The following is a 27,306-nucleotide window of genomic DNA, read 5'->3' as shown; positions in this document are numbered from 1 at the left end:
TCCAACTACCGTCCAATAGCAAATATCCCTCTCCTCACCAAACTGCTCGAGTCTATCATATCTACCCAGCTCTCTTCCTACTTAGAAAGATTCTCCATCCTCTTACCTTACCAATATGGCTTCAGACCCAACTTCTGCACTGAATCCCTATTGGCCTCTCTAATCTCTAAGGTTCAGCAACTGCATTCTCGTAACAAGTTTGCTGTCCTTCTACAATTCGACCTCTCCGCAGCTTTTGACGTTGTCCACCACGACATTCTAATTTTCCAACTCTCCGAGATAGGCATTAGCTCCATAGTTCTTGATTGGTTCTCCAAATTCTTGCGCTCCCGCTCTTACATGGTTAACATGAGCGGCACCTCATCCTCCCCCTGGACCCCGACTTGTGGTGTCCCACAAGGCTCACCCCTCTCCCCAATCCTCTTTAACATTTACATGTCATCCCTGAAACTACTCCAACTATCCCCCCTTGAAACTCTTTACACTTACGCTGATGACATCCTCGTCCTCCTTGAGACCGACTCGAACCTCACTAATCTCTCCACGAACATATCCTCATGCATAAAGAACCTCCAATCCTGGGCATTCACAATGCATATGAAACTAAACGAGTCCAAAACAAAACTCCTTTGGCTCGGCCCAAAATTAGACCATCTACCTTCCTCCATCCCATTGTCCTCCGGCCCCCCATTACAGCTCGAGTTCTCAAGCAAAGTTCTGGGTGTCACCTTAGACTCTTCTCTATCCTTCAACAAACATCTCCATTCCCTGGTGAAGAAATGCTTCTTCAGCCTTCACATGCTAAGGAAAGTCAGACCCTATTTTCACCAAAAACACTTCGCAGTCCTAGTACAATCCATCATCCTCTCCAGATTGGATTATTGCAATTCTATCTACCTCAGCCTAACCAAGAAAAGCCTCCACAGACTTCAGCGGATTCAGAACGCCGCAGCTAAGCTTGTTTTCGCGAAAAGCAAATTTGATCACGTCTCACCACTCCTGTCTAAGCTCCATTGGCTCCCAGTAATCCCCAGGATCCACTTCAAATGTGCGTGCCTGGCCTACAAGATCCTACATGGCATCCTTCCTGCCGTTATCCCTCTATCCTGGAACTCCCCAACCCCTACTTCCTCCAGATCCTCCCAAATTTTTAAACTATCCTTCCCTTCCATAAAAGGTATTTCCCATGTAGGCAAACTTGGGTCATCCCTCCCCTTTAGAATCACTGAGATCTGGAATAACCTAACCTCACCTCCCCTCTCCGAACCTCAAGCTCCCTCCAACTCTTCCGCAAACATCTAAAAACCTGGCTATTCTCAAAACTGTAACACTTCCCCCCTCTTAGGCCTCTCACCTTCCCCCTTTACACCTAACTCTTTAATCTCTCCACTGTAGTTCCTCTCTCATCCTTCTTCCTGTAAACCGTGCCGAGCTCCGCATTCGTGGAGATGGTGCGGTATATAAACCCAAGGTTTAGTTTAGTTTAGTTTTAGTTTAGTTTAAGGTCTTCATTTGATGTGGCAGCCCTGACTCTACAGGTGGTGATCTGCAGTTCTTATGCAGCATGTGCCTGTCTTCAGTGGATCCAGTTATTTACTGATGGGGTGGTAGAGGCCGGTGGGGCTCTGCCCCCAGATTTTCCGGATGTGGCTGGCGTATCTGGCGGATTTCTTGTATGATACGATTAGAGCTTCAGCTAAGCAGATGGCTCTGGCAGTAGTTTCTAGGCGGCACCTATGGCTGCGGCATTGGGCAGCAGACGCCGCCTCCAAATTTTGCCTGCTGTGTCTTCCCTTTAGGGGCAGATTGCTGTTTGGGGAGGATTTGGAAAAATTGCTGAAGGATTTTGGAGACTAAGTCTCAAAGGTTGCCAGAGGATAGGTCCAGAGGAGCACCTAGGTCTCGCTCATCTAGGCTGCGTTTTTGGGATACCAGGAGGTATAGCTCGGGAAAATCAGCATATAGGGCCTCCTATTTCACAGCTTATAGTGCCAGGTCCAGGGTTACGCAGTGGCGACCTTCTCGCCCTGCCAAATCCTCGGCCTTGAGGGTGGATCCTCCTCAGTCTTCACACCCTCCACAATGACAGGGTTTTGGCTCATTCCACCAAGTGAATGAAGGGGTGTCTGGCTTCATTGCTGGCGGAATGGGCCAAGCTTCCATAAGGCTCAGAGGTCTTCTGTGTAGAGAGCGAAGGTCACAGTTGAGATTGCTTTTTTTCCAGGTGCAGATTCTTTCTGGGCATCCCTGTGGTGAGCCTTAGGGCCGGGAGTTCTGGTTCCTTACTGTCTGAAGGGCCTGGGGCTCTCTTCCGGGGTGTTGTGGGCCCACCAGGGGGTCCTTTGGTTCCCTAGGAGATGGGTACTCCAGATGGTGAGTCCTTGCATTCCTTTGCAGCAAGTTCCCCAGCTCCCCCACAGGCTCAGGGAGCAAGCTCGGGAAGTGGGGTCCTCCCAGAGCCCCATGGCATCTGTGGAGAGTGTTCCTCTCCGGATGGTGAGAGGGCGAGTATAGTTTCATCCAGTTCCTGGCTCCGGCGCAGCGGGGTGGCTATTTAAGGATTGTCAGCAGCCCTCAGGTGTGATTCCTCAGGGGTCACCGGTCACTCTGCCTTGGTGGCGGGGGACACCCGTCTGCGTCCCTAGGGTCTGGGGGAAGCTCCCTTCCACTGTGGTCTTACGGCCTGGCTATTGAACAGTTGAGGCTGCAGTGGAGGGGGTATTCTGAGAAGGCTATCTTTACTGCAGGCAAAGAAGAAGTCTACCTCTACGACTTATGCTAGGATCTGGCGGGTGTTTGAAGCTTGGTGCATTCAATTAGGGTTTCTTCCTTTTCAGACTTCCCTCTCTCGGCTTCTTTCCTTCCTGCAAGAAGGGGTTGTTAAAGGGTTAGCCTGCAATTCCATTTGAGTACAGGTAACAGCTATTGCCTGTTATAGAGGGAAGATGTATGGTTTATCCTTAGGGTCTCACCCTATAAGGTTCCTTAAGAGGGTTAACCGCATTTGGCCCCCTTTGCGGAGGCCATGTCCGGATTGGAGTCTGAAGGTGGTCCTTAAAGGTTTGCAAGGGGCAACTTTCGAGCCTTTGGATACGTCACACTCAAGGATGTTACCTTAAAGGCAATTTTTCTGTTGGCCCTGGCTTCGGTCACGCGGGTTTCTGAATTGCAGGCTTTATCCTGCAGGGTTTTTAGAGGCCGGAGTTTAGATTCGTATGGTTCCTTCCTTTCTTCCAAAGGTGGTGTCTCCTTTTCATGTCAATCAGGTCCTCTTTCTACCATCCTTCAGGAAAGAGGATTGGGGGTAGAGGTTTCCTGCCTTACATTTGCTCGATATACAGAGAATGCTCTTGCACTATCTTCAAGTTACTAATGACTTTTGACATTTGGATTACCGCTTTGTGCTCTTTTTGAGCCCTAGAAAGGGTTTGACGGCTTCTAAGGCTTTGTGGCTCAGTGGGTCCGAGAGGCTATTTCTTCTGCTTATTTATTAGCAGGTAAGCGGGTGCTGGTGGCTCTGCATGTTCATTCAATGAGAGCGATGGCTACGTCTTGGGTGGAGTCCAGGGGATTTTCCCTGGAAGAGATTTGTAGGACAGCCACTTAGTTGTCGTCCAACACATTCTCTAGGCATTACCACTTGGATGTGGCGGAGCACACGGAGGCGTCTTTAGGTGTTACAGTGCTCGCAGAGGCGGCATGTTCGCCCCGCCGGAGTTGAGGTTGCTTTGCTACATCCCACTAGTCTAGATTCATCTGCTGACAGCACTAAGTAATAAAACATTATGTCCTACTTATTAATTTTCTTTCGTTTAGACGCAGCAGATGAATCCAGAGCCCCACCCGATAGATATTGTTAATGGATTTATTTTTTTTCGCAGGTACTGTCTCGTGGTTGGGGTCAGAATTATTTTACTTATGGGAAAGAAGTTGGCAGAGTTGCAAACTGCATTGTTCGGATGCTTGGACATTGGCTGGCAAGAGGTACTCCATCCAAGATATACACCTGCAAATTAATTCTCTATCTCCACCTGCTGGTAGATGTGTGCTATCCACTAGTCTCTGGATTCATCTTTTGCATCTAAAGGAAAGAAAATTAACAGGTAGGACATAATTTTTATTGTTTTGGCAATAGTGAAGACCATTATTTCCTTAAGCATTGTAGGGACCTCATCCCAAATTCTCTTTACTTCAGAACAAATTCTCCATATATGTTGAAAAGTCCCTTGAGTCCTCCATTATGCCTTGCTTTTCTAAATTTTTATTTTTATTTTTTTAAAGTTATTGAATTGTGTTACTTATACAGCTCACCTCAAATGAAAGAACTGCAATATCATTTGATCCGTTTGAACATGGTCAAAAATATGAACAGATGCAGAAAAAAATCAGAGGCTAAAGCTGAAATGCACAGGGAAATAAGGACTTCCCTTGGTCATTGGCAAGGAGATGCTTCTGATGACTTAACTCTTGTGGGACTTAATATTCACGGTTGCTATTAAAATCAAATTCCTCAGATAAATAAAATATTACTGTATTTTCTGTTTTTATAGTGTTGCACAGTCGGTGTTATAAATTGCCTGGTAAATGATCTATGGGTTTTGGAATATGACATGTTTTGAAATGCCAAAATATTGCGTATTTTGCGTACCAGTACATTTAATTCAACAACTGAGTTGTTTCTCATTTGATTTGTAGAGTAAGACTTCTGATAGTATTTAAGCTGGTTAGAGTTTAATGATAAATTTGGGAACCCTGGGCAGGGCAGGTGTACTAAACCCAGAAGCAAGGTTATGAGATTTTAAGGCATTGAGACAGTCTGTAGGCAGATCACTTAATGGTAGGTTTACTCCCAAAATGTGTTCAGGTATACCTCTATCCACTGTCTTCAGTGTCACCTGCTGAAGCACAGTTGAAAGTGTTTGCAATTGGGTGTGTCGCTTCTTTAAATGCATTGTCTTGTCAGAAAGGTGTAACCAGCCTGGACTGATTCTGCACTTACTGTTGTCTGCTCTTGCAGAGAGAGGTGGATATAAATAAGCTACCTACTTAGTGCTATACAGTAAACCCTCGATTATCCGGACCTCATTTATCAGGATTTAGGATTTTAACGGACAAAATATTCGGCATCGGGTACTTCTGAGAATTGAAGTTCAGGCATGCACGTTGCCTCTAAAACAGAAAGATCAATTTCCAGCAGCAAATTAAGCAAAGAGCACAGTCATGGATAAAAAAACAAATACGCACAAACTCGAGTATTAAAAATTGGATCTCATCAAGAAGTTGAAATCGGGTGTATCTGTGGCACGAGTTTGTGAAGAATATGGTGTCAAAAAACAAATGGTTTCAGACATTCGCAAAGCAAAAGCTGAAAACCATTTGTTTTGTCCAGTGATGTAGATTCTAATTGGTCAAGAAAAAATATTAAAATGGTATAAGAATCTTTGCTAGAAGAGGCTCTAATAAAGTGGTACGCTAGCAACGTTCTTGTGAGACATTTCGGATTTTCCAGACAATCGCAGTTAATGGACACCCCTTCCCCCTGAGCAGTCCATTAAATCGAGGGTCTACTGTATAGTGTTGTTGGATCTGGGATGCCTGGAAAAGCAGGAGAGGGTACAAGTGGGGAATTTGCACCTCTTAAGATGCTCCTTTTCCTCTTATTGCCCTTCAAACTATCTATCCTTTGTGCTGCCAAGCCAGGGTTTCAGTAAAGGAAGGAATGTGACTGGAGTAGGTTTTCTCTGTGGTGCTAAAAGTGCGAATCTATGATATTCAAGAAGTGCAACAGTGCTCCTGTTATAATAAACTAATAGGTCTAATGCAGTGGTCTCTAAACTCGCAGCCCAGGGGCCACATGCCGCCAGGTACTGTTTTGAGGCCCTTGGTATGTTTATCATAATCACAAAAGTAAAATCAAACAGTTTCTTGATCATATGTCTCTTTAGCTATAAATTACAATATTATTGTTAAGACTTAGCCAAAAGGAAAGATTTATAAACTATAAAGAGTTTTACCTCTTGCAAAATTGTCATTTCTTTTGGCGCTTCTTTTTTGATGTAGACGCCAACACGTTTTCACGTTTGCAAGTTCATAATTCCCCTGAAGAAGTCGATGGAGTCGCCGAAAGTCAGATCCTAGGGCTAGATTCACTAAGCAAACTGATCATGTACCGATCGGTTTGTGACCCCTTAGCGACCAAATTTCCCTCCGGCCTGATTCACTAACCTGTCCTGCGATCCTCTTCCAATCCATGTATGCAAATGAGGGGAACTGCAAAGTAGGTAGTGACGCGATTCACTAATGGGAGGCGGCTACCACATCCTTATGAGTGAGTATGGCCACTCCCCTCTGCTTAGAGGTATACGAGGAAAAGGCAACCTCCTCCACCCAGACCCGGGCTACCGTATTTTCGCGGATATAACGCGCACCATTGTAAAACGCGCACAGGGGTATAGCGCGCAGAAATCACGATGATATGTACAAAAACTTTTCTATACCGCGCTCAGGCATATAACGCGCATGCTGCCCGACTCTCCTTTCGCCCGCCCTGACTTTCCGTGCGCTGTCCCGACTCTCCGTTCACCCCCCCTGACTTCCGTGCACTGTCCTCCCTTGAAGTCCTGTCCCCCCTTGAAGGTCTGTCCCCATCCTGAAAGCCTGATGCCCCCCCCGACGTCCGATACATCCCCCCCCCCGGCAGGACCACTCGCACCCTCACCCCGAAGGACCGCCGACTCCCCAACAATATCGGGCCAGGAGGGAGCCCAAACCCTCCTGGCCACGGCGATCCCCTAACCCCACCCCGCACTACATTACGGGCAGGAGGGATCCCAGGCCCTCCTGCCCTCGACACAAACCCCCCTCCCCCCCAGCCGACCTGCGACCCCCCTGGCCGACCCCCACGACCCCCCCACCCCCCTTCCCCGTACCTTTGGAAGTTGGCCGGACAGACGGGAGCCAAACCCGCCTGTCCGGCAGGGAGCCAACGAAGGAATGAGGCCGGATTGGCCCATCCGTCCTAAAGCTCCGCCTACTGGTGGGGCCTAAGGCGCGTGGGCCAATCAGAATAGGCCCTGGAGCCTTAGGTCCCACCTGGGGGCGCGGCCTGAGGCACATGGGCCAAACCCGACCATGTGTCTCAGGCCGCGCCCCCAGGTGGGACCTAAGGCTCCAGGGCCTATTCTGATTGGCCCACGCGCCTTAGGCCCCACCAGTAGGCGGAGCTTTAGGACGGATGGGCCAATCCGGCCTCATTCCTTCGTTGGCTGCCTGCCGGACAGGCGGGTTTGGCTCCCGTCTGTCCGGCCAACTTCCAAAGGTACGGGGAAGGGGGGTGGGGGGGGCGTGGGGGTCGGCCAGGGGGGTCGCGGGTCGGCTGGGGGGGAGGGGGGGGTGCGTCGAGGGCAGGAGGGCCTGGGATCCCTCCTGCCCGTAATGTAGTGCGGGGTGGGGTTAGGGGGTCGCCGTGGCCAGGAGGGTTTGGGCTCCCTTCTGGCCCAACTACACAAAGGTACGGGGAAGGCGGGTGGGGGTGTCGTGGGGGTCGGCCAGGGGGGTCGCGGGTCGGCTGGGGGACGGGCGGAGGTTCTTGGGGGGGGGGGCGGTCGTTGGAGGGGGGGGGGTTTGCGTCGAGGGCAGGAGGGCCTGGGATCCCTCCTGCCCGTAATGTAGTGCGGGGTGGGGTTAGGGGGTCGCCGTGGCCAGGAGGGTTTGGGCTCCCTCCTGGCCCGATATTGTTGGGGAGTCGGCGGTCCTTCGGGGTGAGGGTGCGAGTGGTCCTGCCGGGGGGGGGGATGTATCGGACGTCGGGGAGTCGGCCGGGCAAGAGGGCTTGGGCTCCCTCTTGCTCCGATCGTGGATGCGGGTGCGGGTGGGAGCGCGTGCGAGCGGTCGTTCGGGGTGGGGGTGCGAGCGGTCCTGCTGGGGGGGTGAATCGGGCGTCGGGCGGGGTGGGAACTATGTTTAAAAACTTTTGTATACCGCGCTCAGCCATATAACGCGCGAGGGGTATGCGCGGTACGTAAAATCACGTATAACGCGCGCGTTATATCCGCGAAAATACGGTAGTTTAAGATGTTCAATATTAGTGAGGTGAGCTTCCTGTAAAAAGGCCACAGATGCATGCTCCTTCTTCAAGAAAGACAGGTCCGCTTTGCGGGGAATTAATACCCGCTACATTCAAGGTAATACAAGTGAAGTCAGCCATAGTCGTGCGAGGTACACAAATCAAATTTCTAAAAACCCCAAGGCATTAAGTGGTCCCCGGTCGCCTCCTAGCTTGATCCCCAAGGACTCTCCACAACATCCCAGTCATTCCCCAGTCCCCTTCCCCCCTTTGGATTCGACCTGCACACCATCTAACCACCACACTCATAACCCAACACAACAGAATTCCCCACCCCACCACATAAAACCAACAAAGAATGCACGCTCCTAACCCACCCAACACCCCAAATCAAGGTAAAAAACACCCACAACAATTCCCCAGAAGAGATCATTCAAAAACACACAAGAATAGTCAAGAACCATAAAAGATAATGGTAAGCAGCAACACAGGCCAAGCACAGTGGCATCCCAGGTCTCTGGGGAGCAACAGTCCAAGGCCCCCCCCAAAAAATTATACATATATGTGTATATATATTTAAAGTATCTAAAGACAAAATAAAGGCAACAAGACCTGCGCCCCCAGTGAGCAAGAGCAAACCTAAACATTCGGGAGCACCAAAAGTGATTCCCTTCCCCCGGGATCACACCGATCCCCCAAATATAGAGTAAACCCCCTAGCATCGGGCCAGGGAGCGCAAAAAGTCCGGGCCCCTGCAGAGGCCAAGTCAGTAATAGGCAGTGGAGGTCCAACTCCCCCCATGTCTCCATGCTGCTACACATAGAAACATAGAAACATAGAAAGATGACGGCAGAAAAGGGCTATAGCCCATCAAGTCTGCCCACTCTACTGACCCACCCCATTAAGTCTGAGTACTAATGACCTAGTTCCTTAACTCGACCCTCGTAAGGATCCTACTAGGGCATCCCATTTATTCTTAAAGTCAATAACGCTGGTGGCCTTGATCACCTGCTCTGGAAGCTTGTTCCAGTGATCTACAACCCTTTCTGTGAAGAAATACTTCCTTATGTCACTATCGAATTTCCCTCCTCTGAGTTTGAATGGATGCCCCCTTGTGACCGAGGGTCCCCTGAGAAAGAAGATGTCTTCTTCCACCTCGACACGTCCCGTGATGTATTTAAATGTCTCAATCATGTCCCCCCTCTCCCTGCGCTCCTCTAGAGTGTAGAGCTGCAATTTGTTTAGTCTTTCTTCGTACGAGAGACCCTTGAGCCCCGAGATCATCCTAGTGGCCATCCGCTGAACCGACACAACTCTAAGCACGTCTTTACGGTAATGTGGCCTCCAGAATTGCACACAGTACTCCAGATGAGGTCTCACCATGGTTCTGTACAGTGGCATTATGACTTCAGATTTGCGGCTAACGAAGCTTCTATTGATACATCCCATAAGTTGCCTTGCTTTGGATGAGGCCTTCTCTACTTGTTTGGCGGCCTTCATGTCTGCACTGATGATTACTCCCAAGTCTCTTTCTTCTGAAGTCCTAGCTAGTGTTTCTCCATTTAAGGTGTAAGGTTTGCATGGATTTCTGCTACCGAGATGCATAACCTTACATTTCTTAGCGTTGAAGCCCAGCTGCCATGTCGAGGACCAGTTTTCCAACGTAAGCAGATCCTGCGTCATACTATCCTGCAGATTGCTTTCACTTACTATATTACATAGTTTGGCGTCATCAGCGAATAGAGTTACTTTACCCTGAAGCCCTTGGGTCAAGTCTCTTATGAATATGTTAAAAAGGAGTGGACCCAGGACCGAGCCTTGTGGCACTCCGCTGGTCACCTCCGATGTCTCAGAGAGGGTGCCGTTGACCACCACCCTCTGACGTCTTCCACTCAGCCAATCTTTGACCCATGCAATTAGTGTCTCACCTAACCCCATAGATTTCATCTTGTTTAATAGTCTACGGTGTGGGACGCTGTCGAAAGCTTTACTGAAATCTAAGTACACTATGTCCAGAGACTCTCCCGAGTCCAGCTTTCCTGTTACCCAATCAAAGAAGCTGATAAGATTGGATTGGCATGACCTACCCCTAGTGAATCCATGTTGACTAGGATCCCTTAGATTCCCCTCATCCAAAATCGTGTCTAATTTACATTTAAGCAATGTTTCCATGAGTTTACACACTATTGATGTGAGACTCACTGGTCTGTAATTTGCAGCCTCCGCTCTGCAACCCTTTTTGTGCAGAGGAACGACGTTAGCTGTTTTCCAGTCCAGGGGGACTCTCCCTGTACTTAGGGAGAGATTGAAGAGCATGGTTAATGGTTCCGCCAGGACATCGCACAGCTCCCTGAGTACTCGTGGGTGCAATTTGTCTGGTCCCATGGCTTTGCTCACCTTGAGTCTTGACAGTTCGCTGTAAACATCAGCTGGTGAGAACCCAAAATTCTGAAATGGGTCTTCCTTGCTTGGCTTTGCTTCCAGCTGTGGCCCGTGTCCAGGTGCCTCGCTGGTAAAGACTGAGCAGAAGTAATCGTTCAGTAGTTTGGCTTTTTCGGAATCTGTTTCCACATAAATCCCATCTGCTGTTCTAAGACGTACTATCCCGTTTGTGTTCTTCTGCCTGTCACTAATATACCTGAAGAAGGATTTGTCCCCTTTCTTAATGTTCTTTGCTAGAGTTTCTTCCACTCGAAGTTTGGCCTCCCTGACTGCTGTTTTTACCGCCGCAGACCTTGTTTTGTATTCAATGTTAGCTTCTTTCTCCCCGGTGCGTTTGTATGAAAGAAATGCTTTTTTCTTGTCCTTGACTAGGTGTGAGACCTCATCAGTGAACCAACGGGGTTTCTTCCTTCTTTGTTGTTTATTTACCGATTTTATGTAGCGGATAGTTGCTTCGTGTAGTGTCCTTTTCAGTGTTGACCACATAGCTTCCACTTCGTAAGTTGTTTCTTGAGCCTGTAGCGTCTGATGGACGAAATCGCCCATGCTTGCGAAGTCAGTGCCCCGGAAATTGAGTACCTTCGTTTTTGTTTGTGATCTAGGGAAGCCCTTTCTAAGGTTGAACCATACCATGTTATGGTCACTGGTTGCCAGCGTTTCTCCCACCGAGACTTCCGTGACGCTTTCCCCGTTCGTAAGTATCAGGTCCAGGATGGCCTGGGCCCTAGTGGGCTCTAGTACCATTTGTTTGAGCTGTACTCCCTTCATGGATGTTAATATCCTCTTGCTACTACAAGTTGTTGCTGAGAATGTGTTCCAGTCTACATCAGGCATGTTGAAGTCCCCTAACAGGACAACGTCCCCCCGTAAGGTGATATTCTCAATGTCTTCAATTAATTCTGTGTCTTTGTCCTCAGATTGTCTTGGAGGTCTGTATACCACACCGAGGTATAGGCATTTTTCTCCGCCTCTGGCCAGGTTTACCCAGATGGATTCCCCAGTGTACTTGACATCTGTGATCCTAGTTGTCTTGATGTTCTCTTTGATGTAAAGTGCTCACTCGTAGTCTAGGCACCATTGCAAAGAGGACTGACCAATCACACCAGCATTGCCAGATATCTAGGGTGCCAGTCCTGCTGGAGGCAAGCTTCGAACATAGGCCTGGAGGTTCTCCAGCATGTCGCACATCTTGGGCCCTTCAGCACTCAATGATTCACACCCAAGCAGGGAACTGGACCACAAAGCGTAAGCCCTTAGTGCAAAGTTCAGAACAATATGGCGCCAAGGCGTGCCTCCGTGCAGCAATCTCTGCAGAATAATCATTAAATAAATGAACTTTGGCGCCCTTGTAATCCAGTGAGCCCCGCTTCTGATAAAGGGCCATCAAGCGAGCTTTGTCTGCAAAGTTGAGGATCCTGGCAATAACAGGACACGGTCGGCCATCTCCGTCGCGATGAGGGCCCAAACGATGAACACACTCCACTAGGATCCTCCTCCTTGATTGCCTCCGGTAGACACACAAGACTGATGTTGTTTTGGCGCCGTCTGTTTTCTTGGTCCTCAAGCCAGGCATGTAGAGTAGTGCAGCGGGTCTCCATTGCTCTGAGCTGCGCCTCCATAGCGACCTGCCGGTTCTCGTGGTCAGCTATCTGAGTCTCTGTCGTAGTGAGTCGCTGCCCAAGGCGTTCCAAGGTGTCTCGTATGTCCTCCAGGTAGCCTGCAGCTTAGACAAGTGGTCATCAATGGCAACGGAAATTGTCTTAGTGAGTTCTTTGACCGCGTCTTCGCGAAGAAGCACCTTTGGCGGGGAAGAAGGTGTAGACGCCATTTTGTCTACCCCGTGTTGCCTCTGTGCCCAAACCGGTCGAGGCATTTTTATGAGCATAACTCGGTCCCATGACAAGGAAACCTCACGCGGGTCGGCCCTCTGTACGCCTGATTCTGGAGGCACCACATAGGTATAATTCAGGGATTCGTGAGTGAAAAAGAAAGGCAAAAAGCACTATATTGAGTGCGGGAAGGATGGGGCTAGGGCTAGGAGCCGCCGCTTAACTCTGCTTCATCACGTGACACCCCCCCCCCAGCATGGTCATTCTTATGTTCAGTATTTGCTTTAGGCTCCAGATTTGGATCACAAATAAATAAGAGTTCAAGCATACAGGGAGGCAGTGGAAAATCACCAACATCAGTGGAGCTGCCAAGATACACCTACAGTGAGTGAGGACCACCTGGAGGATAAACACATGGAAGACGAGTCCAGTGCAAGCCAACGCCAGGATGAGGGAAGATGAAAGTGCACAGAGGACACGGACCTACGGCTGGAGAGATGGCCATACGCCAGGGACACAGATCTGCGGCTAGAGAGGCAAGAGAAGATAGAGAGGACAGCAATCGTGGGGGATTCCATCATCAGACAAGTCGACAGCCATATAGCGGGAGGAAGACAGGATCAGCTGGTGATCTGCCTACTGGGAGCCAAGGTATAAGATATAGTGAGCCGCATCAACAGGATCATTGACAGCGTGGAAGAGGAAGATACGGCGGTGGTGATCCACGTGGAGACAAACAACGTGAGCAACAGGAACTAAAGCAGGGAAGGACTGAAGGACCATTTCCGGATGCTAGGAGAGAAGCTGAAGACCAGAATGCAGAGGGTAGTTTCTCGGAGATCCTGCCGGTACCCAGGACCGACGAAAAGAGGCAGATGGAGCTGCAAGCAGTCAACGCATGGATGAGGCACTGATGTGAGGAAGAAGGATTCCACTTCGTGCGCAACTGGACGACGTTCTGGGGGGAAGAGCAAGCTATTCTGGAAGGATGGACTCCACCTCAGCGGAGACAGAACGAGGCTACTTGCAAGCAACATCAAGAGAGAAATTGAGAAGTTTTTAAACTTGGAAGAAGGGGAAAGCTGACGGTTCACCAAGAGTCAATGGTTCGGGAACCGGTATACCCAGAGGATACCGTGCAGGAAGATAGCAGGGAAGACTCACTGGATCATAGGTAAGACAGAAATCCTGACTGATCGAAAGGGACACAAGAGGGAAGGAAATGCAAGAAAGTAACAGGCAGCAAACTCAAGTGTATGTACACGAATGCAAGGAGCCTAAGGAATAATATGGGGGAATTGGAAGCTATGGCACAAAAAAATAACCTTGACATCATTGGCATCATAGAAACATGGTGTAACGAGGAAAACGTCTGGGACTCTGTGCTACCGGGATACAAGCTATACTGCAGAGACAGAGTAGGTCAAAAAGTTGAGGGTATTGCCCTATAGGTCAAAGAGGGAATTGAGTCTACTGGAGAGAGCACGCTGGAAATGAAAAATAAGATAAGAGTCTCTGGGTCAAAATTCCTGGAACTAATGGAACGGAAACGAAGATCGGCATCTACTACCGATCCCCAGGGCAGTCTGAAGAAATTGATGGAGAAATTACGGACGAGATTAAACGCAACTGCAAGGGAGGCAACGCTGTTATCATGGATAACTTCAATTATCTGGGGATAGACTGGAACCTAGGCACCTCCGGCTGCAGTAGGGAGACCAAGTGTCTGGATGCTGTAGGTGATTGCTTCCTGGAACAAATTATCAAGGAAAATACGAGAGGAAATGCAATTCTGGACTTAATTCTAAATGGAGTACGAGGACTGGTGCAGTGTGTAGAAGTAGAAGGGACGCTGGGAAGCAGTGATTACAATATGATCCACTTCAACCTGGACACAGGGGCAAAACATCGATCCAAAAAACGGCCATGGCACTGAATTCCGAAAAGGGAATTATGAAGGGATGAGACTCATGGTGGGGAAGAAAATTAAGAAGTGGATAAACACTGTAAAAACGCTACAGCAAGCATGGTCCCTTCTTAAGGACACAGACATCGAGGCGCAAATTCTATATATACCGTGCATCTACAAGGATCCAAGAGGAAAAAGAACAAGGAACCGGCGTGGCTCACTAGTGGTGAAGGAAGCGATCAGATACAAGAAGACTTCATTTAAGAAATGGAAAAGGTCAAAAATGGATAAAAACTGGAAAAAACACAAACAACATCAAAGCAGGTGCCATAAGGTGGTAAGAGGGACCAAAGAGACTACGAGGAAAAATAGCCAAGGAGGACAAAGCCATTGCCAACAAACTGAACACATTTTTTGCGTCTGTATTTACCGAAGAGGATATACACAGCATATCTGAAGCCAATACGCTATGCACAGGAAACAAAGACGGGAAACTGACAGGGTTGACAGTCAGTCTAGAAGAGGTATGCAGGCAGATTGATAGGCTTAAAAATGATAAATCCCCTGGACCGGATTGTATCCATCCGAGGGTCATCAAGGAACTGAAAGGACTATAACTGAACTGCTTCAACTAATAGCCAATCTGTCAATGAAATCGGGAAAGATTCCGGAAGACTGGAAGGTGGCGAATGTTTGCTGATCTTCAAAAAAGGTTTGAGGGGAGATCCGTGAAACTACAGACCAGTGAGTCTGACCTCGGTACCGGGAAAGATGTTAGAGGCACTGATAAAGGACCGCATCATTGAGCATCTTGATGGGCCTGATCTGATGAGGATCAGTCAGCATGGCTTCAGCAAAGGAAGATCTTGCTTGACGAACTTGCTGCACTTCTTTGAGGGAGTAAACAGGCAGATAGAAAAGGGAGACCCGGTTGACATTGTATATCTGGATTTTCAGAAGGCGTTCAACAAGATTCCGCATGAACGGCTGCTTCGAAAAATTGTAAGCCATGGAATAGAGGGTGAAATACTCACGTGGATTAAAAACTGGCTGGCGGATAGGAAACAGAGAGTGGGGGTAAATGGGCAATACTTGGAACTGGAAAAGAGTCACGAGTGGAGTGCCACAGTGCTCGGTGCTTGGACTCGTGCTCTTCAACATATTTTTAAATGACCTGGAAATTGGTACGACGAGTGAGGTGATTAAATTTGCGGACGATACGAAATTATTCAGAGTAGTGAAGACGCAGGAGGATTGCGAAGATTTGCAACGTAACATAAACACGTTCGAGAATTGGGCTGCGACAAGGCAAATGAGTTTTAACGTGGATAAATGTAAGGTGATGCATGTCGGTAACAAAAATCTTGTACACAAATACAGGATGTCTGATGCAGTACTTGGAGAGACTTCCTAGGAAAGAGACTTGGGAGGGGGAGGACTCTTGAGTGGGCAGACTCGTTGAGGGAGGTCGGACTTGATGAGGGAGGGTTCTTGAGTGGGCAGCTTGTTATATAGTTTTGTATTGTATTGTCTCCCATTAATTGTAATTTTAAACTGTTCATCGCTTAGAAATATGATTAAGCGATTAATCAAAAAAACCATTAAACTTGAAACTTGTTGGGCCGCTGGCCCTTTTCTGCTGTCATACTCTATGTTTCTATGTTACTAGCCAACAAGTCAATGAAGCCGTTCGCGCAATGCAGGGAAAAGGGCGAACAGAATGCTAGGAATGATAAAGTAAGGGATCACAAACAGATCGGAGATGGTTATCATGCCACTGTATTGGGCCATGGTACGCCCCTACCTGGAATACTGCACCAAGCACTGGTCGCCGTACATGAAGAAGGACATAGTACTACTCTAAAGGGTCCAGAGAAGAGTGCATAAAATGGTTAAGGGGCTGGAGGAGTTGCCGTACAGTGAGAGATTAGAGAAACTGGGCCTCTTCTCCCTTGAAAAGAGGAGACTGAGAGGGAACATGCTTGAAACATTCAAGATAATGAAGGGAATAGACTTGGTAGATAAAGACAGACCCTCTCCAAGGTAGAGAGAACAAGAGGGCACTTTCTAAAGTTAAAAGGAGATAGATTCTGTACAAACGTAAGGCAGTTCTTCTTCACCCAGAGAGTGGTAGAAAACTGGAATGCTCTTCTGGAGGCTGTTATATGGGAAAACACCCTCCAGGGATTCAAGATGAAGTTAGACAAGATCCTGCTGAACCAGAACGTACGTAGGTAAGGCTAGTCGCGTGAGCGGACTGCTGAGCAAAATGGACCATTGGTCTGACCCAGCAGCGGCAATTAGTATGTTCTTATGTTTTATTTACAATTAATTCAAGCTTTCCTGGCTCATTCCAGTTTTAACTACTGGAATTTAATTTGTATTATAATCTTTACCAAAAAACCCACATTTTTAACTTAAACCAGGAGAATTAATTTCCACGAAGAAGGAAACCATGTATGCACTTATTCATACTTAAAATCTTTATCTTTATTGAATATTTCTGTACCACTTGTAATAACTTGATAGCCAAGTCAAAGCAGTTTACATCCATAATGCCTGCAGATACTGTGATAAGAGTCAGGCTTTTATTGTACCTTTTTATTGAATCTCTCTTCTTCTCCCCCTCCCCCCCAACACCTCCAGCAGCATCTTACACTATCTCCTCCTATGCCTCTGAACCAGCATTTCTCACCCTTATCCCACCTAACTAGAACCTTTCTCACCCCTGCGCCCCCTCCCCTCAGCCAGCACTTCTGACAGATGGCAAAGCCTGTGAAGTTGGGAAGACAGTCTTTTTGCATATAAGGAGATTTTATAGTTGGTCTGGTCTAGAGATACCCCTGTTGTATCATAGTAACATAGTAAATGACAGCAGATAAAGACCTGAATGGTCCATCTAGTCTGCCCAAACATACACTCTCTCTATAATTTAATGATTAATTTAAATTCTTTTTCTTAGATATTTCTGAGCCAGAAACCTAGAACAATGCCCGGTATTGTGCATCTACTGGATTCTCCATCGAAGCTCACTCCAGCTCATCTAAAGCATCCCAGCCAATCCTTAACTGAATTGCCAAAAACGTGACACAGACCGTAGCTATATTGTTTTTCTCATTAAGAGGCTCCAGAGACAGGGCAGTGAGGATAAGGGACAACATAGCCTTGTCGTGTTCCCTGCCTCCCCCCCTCAGCACCTTTCTTACCCCTGCCTCCCTCCCACCTGTACCTTTTCCACTCCTTTCCTCTTCATCCAGCACTTCTGACTTGGGTTGGAGTTCTAGGGGATTTATTTCCTGCTCTTCTACCTTGGATCCTTCCTTGTTCTGCTGGCCTTCCATGGGTAAAGATGAAGCAGATGTGATGCTTTATTGGACTGAAACCTGGATCTATAAACAGACTGGAATTTTTAAGTTATTAAACAAACTGAAAAAAAAATAGAATAAAATTTCTGCTCTATTTTACTTCCTTAATTTTTTTTATTTTAATTTCTACTTGTTATTGTATTTACCGTATTTTTCGCTCCATAAGACACACTTTTTTAAGTGGGTGGAAATGTTGGTGCGTCTTATGCAGCAAAGATATAAATTTTACCCCCCCCCCCCTTGGTCGGGCCTTTTAAAAACACCCCCAGTACCTTTTTTTCACCCTCGTCCCCTTTTAAAACACCCCTGTCCCATCCCATACCTCTTCAAATCTCCCCCATTGCCTGGTGTTTATGTTTATTAAGAACTTTATATACCGCATAACAGGTTAACAGGATCCAAGCGGTTTACAATACATATTTCATATTCATCAAGAAAAGAACTCCATTAAAAATAGAAAAGGAAAGATTAAGAACAAAAGTTAATTTTTTTTCATAAAATATCATAACAAACATCTCAACATTAACAATTCTAATAATTAAACAAAATAATCAAATCTCAATGAACCATAATATTAATACCTACAGCTAAAAATTATCCATTACAGAATTAATCATTAATCTTAAATTTGATCCTAAATTCCATTAGTAACCAATGGAATTTTAAATACAAAGGTGTCACGAATAAATGTCCGGCCTAATAATCTAATTACAGTATTCTTGCACTGTTTTAAATGCTTCAACTGTCCTGACCCAATTGCCTTCTGCTCGCTTACTGATTGACACACCGCTGGACCACTAGGCAATGGGAGACATTTAAGGAGGTGCGGGACAGGACGGGAAGAGGTGGCGTGGGCCCAGGCGGGCGGAGGGCTTACGCCTGCCGGCCGATACACTGCTGGCAATGGGGGAGATTTGAAGAGGGATGGGACAGGGGGTATTTTAAAAAGGGATGGGGTCGGGGGTATAAAAAAGGTGTTTTTTAAAATTTTTGTTTCATTGTTCTGCATACTGGAGGTTGCGCTCTGCTCTAGAAGGGGGTGGGGGGGGGGGTTCCTGCTGTTGATTATTGTTCCAGTTTTGTATTGGACTTGTTTCTGTTTTGGGCTGTGCCCTGTTAGTAATTTATTTTGGAAACCAATAAAAATTGTTGTACCATAAAAAAGGGAGAGGGGAATAAAAAAGGTACTGAGGGCAGGTGACAGGGCAGTGCAGTTGGACAGGGTACAGAGCCTGGCAAGGAGTGTAGGATTAGGTGCAGAGCCAGGCAGATACGTTTAAAAAAAAAAAAATGTTTTTTGGTTTTTTTTTTCTTGTTTTCCTCCTCTAAATCTAGGGGTGCGTCTTATGGAGTGAAAAATACAGTATATTTATTTTGTTAGATTTACTATTCTACCCATATTACTTAATTCTTCTGGGTTCCTTATGTTCTTATTGTTAACAAGGAACCCAGAAGAATGTTTTAAATTTCTCTGAGGGTTAAATAAATAATCCGTTCGAAGTTGTTAAAATGCATGACTGTGAAAAACTTCAGGAAGACCTTAGGAAATTGGAAGACTGGGTGTCCAAATGGTAATGAAATTTAATGTGGACAAATGCAAAGTGATTCATATTGAGAAGAATAATCCGAATCATAGCTACCGGATACTGGGGTACACCTTTTTTTTTTTTTTTGGGTGGGGGGGGAGGTTGTCGGCACTCAAGAAAAGCATTTCATTCACTTCTGGTTTCCTTATCTCAAAGATATAGTGGCACTAGAAAAGGTTCAAAGAAGAGCGACCAAGATAATAAAGGGGATGGAAATTTTCTTGTATGAGGAAATACTAAAGAGGTTGGGGCTTTTCAGCTTGGAAAAGAGATGACTGAAGAGAGATGATTTAAGTCTACAAAATCCTTACTGGTGTAGAATGGGTACATGTGGATTGTGGATGGGGTTCGTTTTTTTTTTTTTTTTTGCATCAAGATTTACAAAGACTAGGGGAAACTTGAAGTTACAGAGTAATACTTTTAAAACCAATAGAAGGAAACATTTTTTCACTAGGAGAACGCGTTGCCAGAGTGGTTAATGTAACTGGTTTTAAAAAAGATTTGGACAAGTTCCTGGAGTTAAAGTCCATAGTCAGCTGTTGAGACAGACATGGGAGAAGTTGCTGCTTCCCCTGAATAGGTGGTATGGACTGCTACTACTATTTGGGTTTTTGCCAAGTTCTTGTGACTTGGATTGGCCTCTGTGATAACGGGATATTGGGCTAGATCAGGGGTGTCCAATGTCGGTCCTCGAGGGCCGCAATCCAGTCGGGTTTTCAGGATTTCCCCAATGAATATGCATTGAAAGCAGTGCATGCAAATAGATCTCATGCATATTCATTGGGGAAATCCTGAAAACCCGACTGGATTGCGGCCCTCGAGGACCGACATTGGACACCCCTGGGCTAGATGGACCGTTGGTCTTATCCAGTAAGGCTATTCTTATATTAAGGATCAAGGGGCTGGAATTTCCTGTTTCAGATCCCAGGGTGCCAGATGTTCTCTCTGCACCTGGAGGTTGTCAAGTACTTCAAAGGTGCCCTAAGGCTGCAGCCCTCAGTTCGCCAGCCCTGCCTGTCCTGGAATCTTAACATCATGTTGGGAAGGACTCTCACTGGCCCCATTTGAGCCCTTACAGGAGGCCACCCTAATGGACTTGTTTTTGGTTACCATCACTTCTGCAAGGCTCATCTCCCAACTGTAAGCTTTGTAATATGCAGGTAAGGGTCCCTGCAGGAGAGGCCAGGGTTTTCTTGAGGACTGTTCCCTCTTTCTTGCCAAAGATGGTCTCTGCATTTCATATTAACCAGCATTGTGTTATCTGCAGCAGTCGGGTTTTAGGATAGTAAAACCCAATTCAAAATAGCCAAGCAAATGTTAGTGAATCAATCGCTTGGCTATTTTGCATGGGGTTTTACTAATTTGCATGGGTCGGATCAGATTGGACAACATGTGGGTGGGCCATTTAATGAATCGAGTGGGTGTGGTGATCGTCGCTAAACCTGTGAAAACAGGTTTAATGACGAACGCTGACTTTAATGAATCGGGGCCTGTGTCTGTTTTACCAAGTACATGGCATATAGGGCCTTCAGTAAATTTGAATTGCCAGTAATTAATGCTCAAAATAAATCCTATAGAGTACAGTATAATAATGTTTTAAAATTATTTTAATTTTTAGGGTTTTGAGTGGGTGTACTGGCTGCAGTTCAGTGCATTGATGAGAGATACACATACATTTATCACTCCAGATACCTTTAAACATGGTACGTACAATCAGCACATGCATGCCTAAAAGCTGGGTTAGGTGCTTGGTACAGGGGCTTATGGGCACCCATAATATAATGATGTGTAAAGATATTTACTTTCTTCCCAATTTCCCCTGTTACTGCATATATCATACTGAAGGGTTGCTGATCTTTAAACAAAATCTAAGAGCCTGAGTAACACAACACAGTTTTTAAATTATTACATATCACCCATTTGAAAAAGTAACCACCTCCTTAGTTAACTGCTCTACTAATTGGCCAAATTTAATTGATAAGTAGATTTCAGCTGATTGGACAGAGCCAGGCTTGATTGCATCCAGCCTTCTTGAATCTAAATCTCACTACATATTGAACCTTGCAGTGACAATGAAGTAGTTACCATAAGGTTTGTATAGGAACACTATGCCACAACTGAAGGAAATTCCAGATTCTTGAACAAGCTCTCTGGATGCTGAACAGATGGGATCTTGAATCTTTATTAGCTTCAGCTGCAGGCAACTAAAAGATGATCCCTCCCCTTTGGGCTACCTGCCCACAAGCTTCCTGTCTTGCCCAGTTTGTTCTGCAGCTTCTCTGCATGCTATCATCTCAGTTAATTCTGCGCGAGATTTGTTTTATCTTCCTAGTCCTTTTTTATTTATTTATTTTTTTCCATGGGTTTGTCCATATGCTGCGGATAGGACCCTGAAACCGTCAGCAGAATGTGCGGCGGCGGCAAAGAAAGCAAATAGAATGTTGGACATGATAAAGAAGGGAATCACGAGTAGATCGGAGAGGGTCATAATGCCGCGAGTATCAGAGCTTCAGCTTTTGTTGTGCAGAGATCCTTTTCTCTGCATTATGGAGTTGGCGGTGATTTTGAGGACTGTGCCTTCATTTCTTCCAAAAGTGGTTTCTTCTTTCCACATCAACCAGGAAGTTTGGTTGCCAGCCTTCATTCCTTCGGGTTCCAAGTCTCGGGACCGTGTTCTGCGGTCTCTGGATGTCAGACGTCTTCTCTTGAGATATCTGGAGGCCACTAACGACTTCTGTCTGTCGGACCATCTGTTTGTCCTGGCGGGCCCCGCGCATTGGGGTCGGCCTGCTTCCAAGACTACTATTTCGTGTTAGATACGAGCGGCTATTTCTGCAACCTATGCGGTGGCGGGGAAGAAGCCTCCCCTTGGGGTGAAGGCTCCATCTACCAGAGGACTGGCTTCCTCATGGGCAGAATCTCATGCGGTCTTGCCTGTAGAGATTTGTCAGGTGGCCACTTGGGCTTCCCTTCATACCTTTTCCAGGTTTTGCCGGCTCGATGTGGCGACTAAGGGTGATACGGCCTTTGGCGCTTCTATTCTTGCGGTGGGCTCATCGGGCCCCCTCTGAGTTTTAGGATGGCTTTGATACGTCCCATCCGTTCAGCATCCAGAGAGCTTGTACAGGAATAAGAACATAAGAAGTTGCCTCCGCTGGGTTAGACCAGAGGTCCATTGCGCCCAGCAGTCTGCTCCCGCGGCGGCCCATCAGGTCCATGACCTGTAAGGTGATCGTTGTCTAAACCCTTTAATCCCCCTTATCCTTCTTCCTAAGCCCTTTCATAACCTATCTCTACCTCTATCTGTATCCCTCAATCCCCGTGTCCTTCAGGAATTTATCCAATCCTTCCTTGAAGCCCAGTAGGGTACTCTGTCCTATCACAACCTCCGGAAGCGCTTTCCAGGTGTCCACCACCCTCTGAGTGTAAAAAAATTTCCTAGCATTGGTTCTAAACCTGTCCCCTTTCAATTTCTCCGAGTGCCCCCTTGTTCTTGTGGTTCCCAATAGGCTGAAGAATCTGTCCATTTCTACCTTCTCTATACTTTTCATGATCTTGAAAGTCTCTTATCATGTCTCCTCTGAGTCTCCACTTTTCCAGGGTGAAGAGCCCCAGCCTTTCTGAGTCTCTGCTTTTCCAGGGTGAAGAGCCCCAGCCTTTCTAACCTGTGTGTAAGAAAGGTTTTCCATCCCTTTTATCATCTTCGTCGCTCTTCTCTGAACTAGAGAGTTGCGCGGGGACAGAAATCCCACCCGTCCCCGCCAAAGTCCCACCCGTCCCCGCGAGGAATCCCCTCCGTCCCCGCCCGTCCCTATAAACTTCAGAAATAGTTTAATTATGCTACTGAATTAAAGGCTCTGGTAGAAACCCATTTACAAATAAGCAAAAAGACTTTATTAATTTGGAAATATTAATTGGGAAGAATACATACTTTGTAAACAGGTTTCTACCAGAGCCTCTAATGTTTATAAATTTTTATCAACACAACTAATATACTACTTTATCCTGAAGCAAAAAAAAAAGAAATAGAATTATTTTCCTACCTTTGTTTCCTGGTTTCTGCTTTCCTCATGTTCTCATTCAATTCGTTCCATCCACTGTCTCTCTTCCTTCTGCATCTTCCATTTGCTCTGTTACTGTGCCTCTCCCTTTCTCCCCCCTTCCAAATTGGTCTTCTTCCCTCCGCTCCCCCCATAGTCTGGCATCTGTCTTCTTCCCTGCCAGTGTCTTCTCCCTACTCTCTCTTCCCCATTTCCTTTCAGCGTCCTTCTCCCCCCCCATCTTCCCCATGTCCTGACAGCGTGCTTCCCCATGTCCTTTCAGCGTCCTTCTCCCTCTCTGTCTTCCCCATTGCCTTTCAGCGTCCTTCTCCCCCCCCTCGTCTTCCCCATTTCCTTTCAGCGTCCTTCTCCACCCCTTTGTCTTCCCCATGTGCTTTCAGCATCCTTCTCCCCCCTCCTTCTCTCCCGCCCCGGGTGCAGCACAGCCGGCCAGGTCCCCTTACTTTTGTGGTGCTTCCACGACCGACCGACAACAGCCCCGGTCCGACAAACCTCCCTGCCCTTAACCGCAAATCTAAATTACCTTCTTACAGCTGATGTAAGAAGGTAATTTAGATTCACGGCTACAGGGCAGGGAGGATTGTCAGACCGGGGCTCTTGTTGGTCAGTTGGTCGGGGAAGCGCCACAAAAGTAATGGGACCTGGCTGGCTGTGCTGCATCCGGGGCGGACCGCCCCCTCCCTTGGTAGCCACTCGAACCGCGAGGCTACTCTCCGTCTCCTTACCTGCCCTGCCTGCAGCACAGAGCCGAATGGAAATCTTCCCGACGTCAGCGGGAGTGAGGGCTTTGTTTAAACAGGTAGAGAGAAGAAGAGTCGCGCGACTGAGTACATCCAGCCCAGCAGGATCCCTGCGACGCTCGGAAGCGTCCCCACGGGATCCCCGTGACCCGAAGGGGGAACCCGCGGGATTCCCGTTGTCCCCGTTCCCGTGCAGCTCTCTACTCTGAACCCTCTCGAGCATCGCCATGTCCCTCTTGAGGTACGGTGACCAAAATTGGACACAGTACTCCAGATGCGGGCGCACCATCGCACGATACAGCGGTATGATTACTTCCTTCGTCCTGGTCGTAATACCCTTCTTAATAATACCCAACATCCTGTTTGCTTTCTTTGAGGCTGCTGCACATTGTGCCGTTGATTTCATTGTTGTATCCACCAGCACACCCAAGCCGGACTGTTGAATTTCCTGGTATCTCAGGATTTGTTCACCTAGGGTCCGATCAACATGGATATTCGTACTACTTTGGTATTGCGACCTAGCTTTTGAAAAGTCATGGCTGATGTGTATGGGTTATGCGAAGCAGGTTGTTTCTTCTCTTGTCCAAGCGATGCAGACGTCTTCACCGGTGGCTCCTGCTTCCTTTTGGAGGTTTTTCCTTTTTTGGGTACTTCTCCACATTTGCACCCTTAGTTCTTTTTTGACACAAGTGTATTGCTGAGGGCTTAGTGTTCAATTCCCTTCAGCTTTAAGTGCCATTCTTAGCTTGTTACAAGGGCTAGGTATATTGCTCTTCACTTCCTTCTCAGCTTCATGTAGTTCAGTTCCTAAATGGAGTACGGTATATTTGTATACCTCTTAGAAAGCCTGGTCCGGAGTACAGTCTTAAGGTACTTCTTCGCAGTTTACCGAAGGCTTCATTACATCCTTGTCTTTTGATACTCTAAAGGGCTGTGCCATTGAACATGGGGTTTCTTGTGGCCATGGCTTCAGCTCGGCGGTTTTCTGAGTTGCAGGCTTTGTTTGGCAGGGATTCCTATTTCTGATTTACAAAATCTGGGGTGTCAGTTCGGACGGTCCACAATTTCTTTCTTAGGAGGTGGCATCCTTTTTTTTATTTCACTCTCACTTTTCCTTCATCCTGGGAGGAGAAATGGGGAGACGTGCTTTTATTCACTGCATTTTTTGAAAGTGTGTAGCGTTCTCCGAGCTTGGTTTCTAACGACTTTTAGTTGTTTAGATCACCTTTTTGTATTCTTCAAGGGACGCCTTAAACATATGGCGGCGTCCAAAGCCTCCATCGCTCGATGGGTCCAGTAGTACATTCTTTACGCTTACTTGATGGCAGGGAAGCGGTTGGCGAAAGAACTTCATGACCATTCTGCCAGAGCGATGGCTTACTTCTTGGAATCTGTCCAGAGGTTATTTCCTTGGAGGAGTTTTGTCTCGTGGCTACTTGGTTTTCCGAGAGTGCTTTATCTCGGCATTACCGGTTGGATGTGGGGGCACATGCGATGGATGCGTTTAGTGCTTCGGTTGTTGCGGAAGTGGTGTTTGCTTCCCACCCAGATTGAGGATTGCTTTGCTACATCCCATTGATCTCTGGATTCATCTACTGCTGTTGCTAAGGAAGGAAAAATTATGTTTCTACTTGTTAATTTTCTTTCCCTTAGACGCAGCAGATGAATCCAGAGCCCCACCCTTTCTGGGTATTAGAAAAAAAAAAACATAGAAAAAAAAGCGGCAGAAAAGGGCTATAGCCCACCAAGTCTGCCCATTCCATGTATCCCCCCCCTGAGTTTACTCACTTAAAGATCCCACGTGAGTATCCCATTTTCTCTTAAAATCCGTCACGCTGCTGGCCTTTATCACCTGGAGTGGGAGTCTGTTCCAATGATCCACAACTCTCTCGGTGAAGAAATACTTCCTGAAGTCGCCACGAAACTTCCCTCCCCTGATTTTCAGCGGATGCCCTCTGGTGGTCGAGGGTCCCATGAGCCGGAAGATATCATCTTCTGACTCGATGCATCCCGTGATATACTTATACGTTTCAATCATATCTCCCCGTTCTCTTCTTTCCTCAAGTGAGTACAGTCGCAATTTCTTTAGTCTTTCTTCGTACGTGAGATCCTTGAGCCCCAAGACCATCCTGGTGGCTGTTCGCTGCACCGACTCGATTCTCAGCACGTCCTTTCGGTAGTGAGGTCTCCAAAACTGAACGCAGTACTCTAAGTGAGGCCTCACCATGGCTCTGTACAACGGCATCACAACTTCAGGTCTCCTGCTGACGAAACCTCTGCGTATACACCCCATCATTTGTCTTGCCCTGGAGGAAGCCTTCTCCACTTGATTGGCAACCTTCATGTCCTCGCTAATGATCACTCCTAGGTCGCGTTCCGCCGTGGTCCTAACCAAGGTCTCACCATTTAGTACATAAGTTCTACGTGGGTTACTCTTTCCCATGTGCATTACCTTGCATTTTTTAGCATTGAAGCCAAGCTGCCAAGTAGTTGACCATTGTTCCAGCAGCAGTAGATCGTGTGTCATATTATCAGGTAATAAGCTTCTGCCTACTACGTTGCAAAGTTTGGCGTCGTCAGCGAACAGCGATACCTTTCCCCTAAGTCCTTGCGTCATATCTCTTATGAATAAGTTGAATAGAATCGGACCCAGGACCGAGCCCTGCGGCACTCCACTTATCACGTCCGATGCTTCAGATGGAGTACCATTCACCACTACCCTCTGATGTCTGCCGCTCAGCCAATCCCCAACCCATGTAGTTAGAGTGTCTCCTAATCCTATCGATTTTAGCTTGTTCAGTAATCTTCGATGAGGGACGCTATCAAATGCTTTACTGAAGTCCAAATACACTACGTCGAGTGACTCTCCTGCATCCAGTTGTCTAGTAACCCAGTCAAAAAAGCTAATCAGATTAGATTGGCAGGATCTACCTTGGGTGAACCCGTGTTGGTGTGGATCACGCAGTTTTTCTTCGTCTAGGAATGTGTCAATATTCTGTTTGATCAGTGTTTCCATGAGTTTACACACTATAGACGTGAGACTCACTGGTCTGTAGTTTGCTGTTTCTGTCCTGCAGCCCTTTTTGTGGAGTGGGATTACGTTGGCGGTTTTCCAGTCCAAGGGGACCCTTCCTGTGCTTAGGGAAAGATTGAAAAGAACAGATAATGGTTCTGCAAGGACTTCCCTTAACTCCCTGAGCATTCTGGGATGCAGGTTATCTGGTCCCATGGCTTTGTTTACTTTGAGTCTTGATAGTTCGTTGTAGACGCTACTGGGTGTAAATTCATAATCTTGAAACGGGTCTTTCT

The 27,306-nt window shown here is 47.0% G+C and overlaps 1 protein-coding gene across 16 annotated transcripts in view; it reads left to right on the top strand.

The window, feature by feature from the left end:
- The window catches only part of MAP3K4 (mitogen-activated protein kinase kinase kinase 4), a 462,673-nt gene that overhangs the window by 23,490 nt on the left and 411,877 nt on the right, over window positions 1-27,306 (top strand). For 8 of the 16 annotated variants that reach the window (XM_033937728.1, XM_033937738.1, XM_033937741.1 and 5 more), the window contains exons 2-3: window positions 3,882-4,103; window positions 20,815-20,899. The exons of 2 other annotated variants lie outside the window; for them this stretch is intronic. The gene's annotated coding sequence lies outside the window, so the exon portion shown is untranslated. The remainder of the gene's footprint in view (window positions 1-3,881; window positions 4,104-20,814; window positions 20,900-27,306) is intronic. 6 more of the 16 variants (XM_033937734.1, XM_033937733.1, XM_033937737.1 and 3 more) reach the window with 4 other exon arrangements.

Source organism: Geotrypetes seraphini, chromosome 3, assembly GCF_902459505.1.
Source record: "Geotrypetes seraphini chromosome 3, aGeoSer1.1, whole genome shotgun sequence".
Lineage (NCBI taxonomy): Eukaryota > Metazoa > Chordata > Amphibia > Gymnophiona > Dermophiidae > Geotrypetes > Geotrypetes seraphini.
This window is presented reverse-complemented; position numbering and strand designations above follow the sequence as displayed.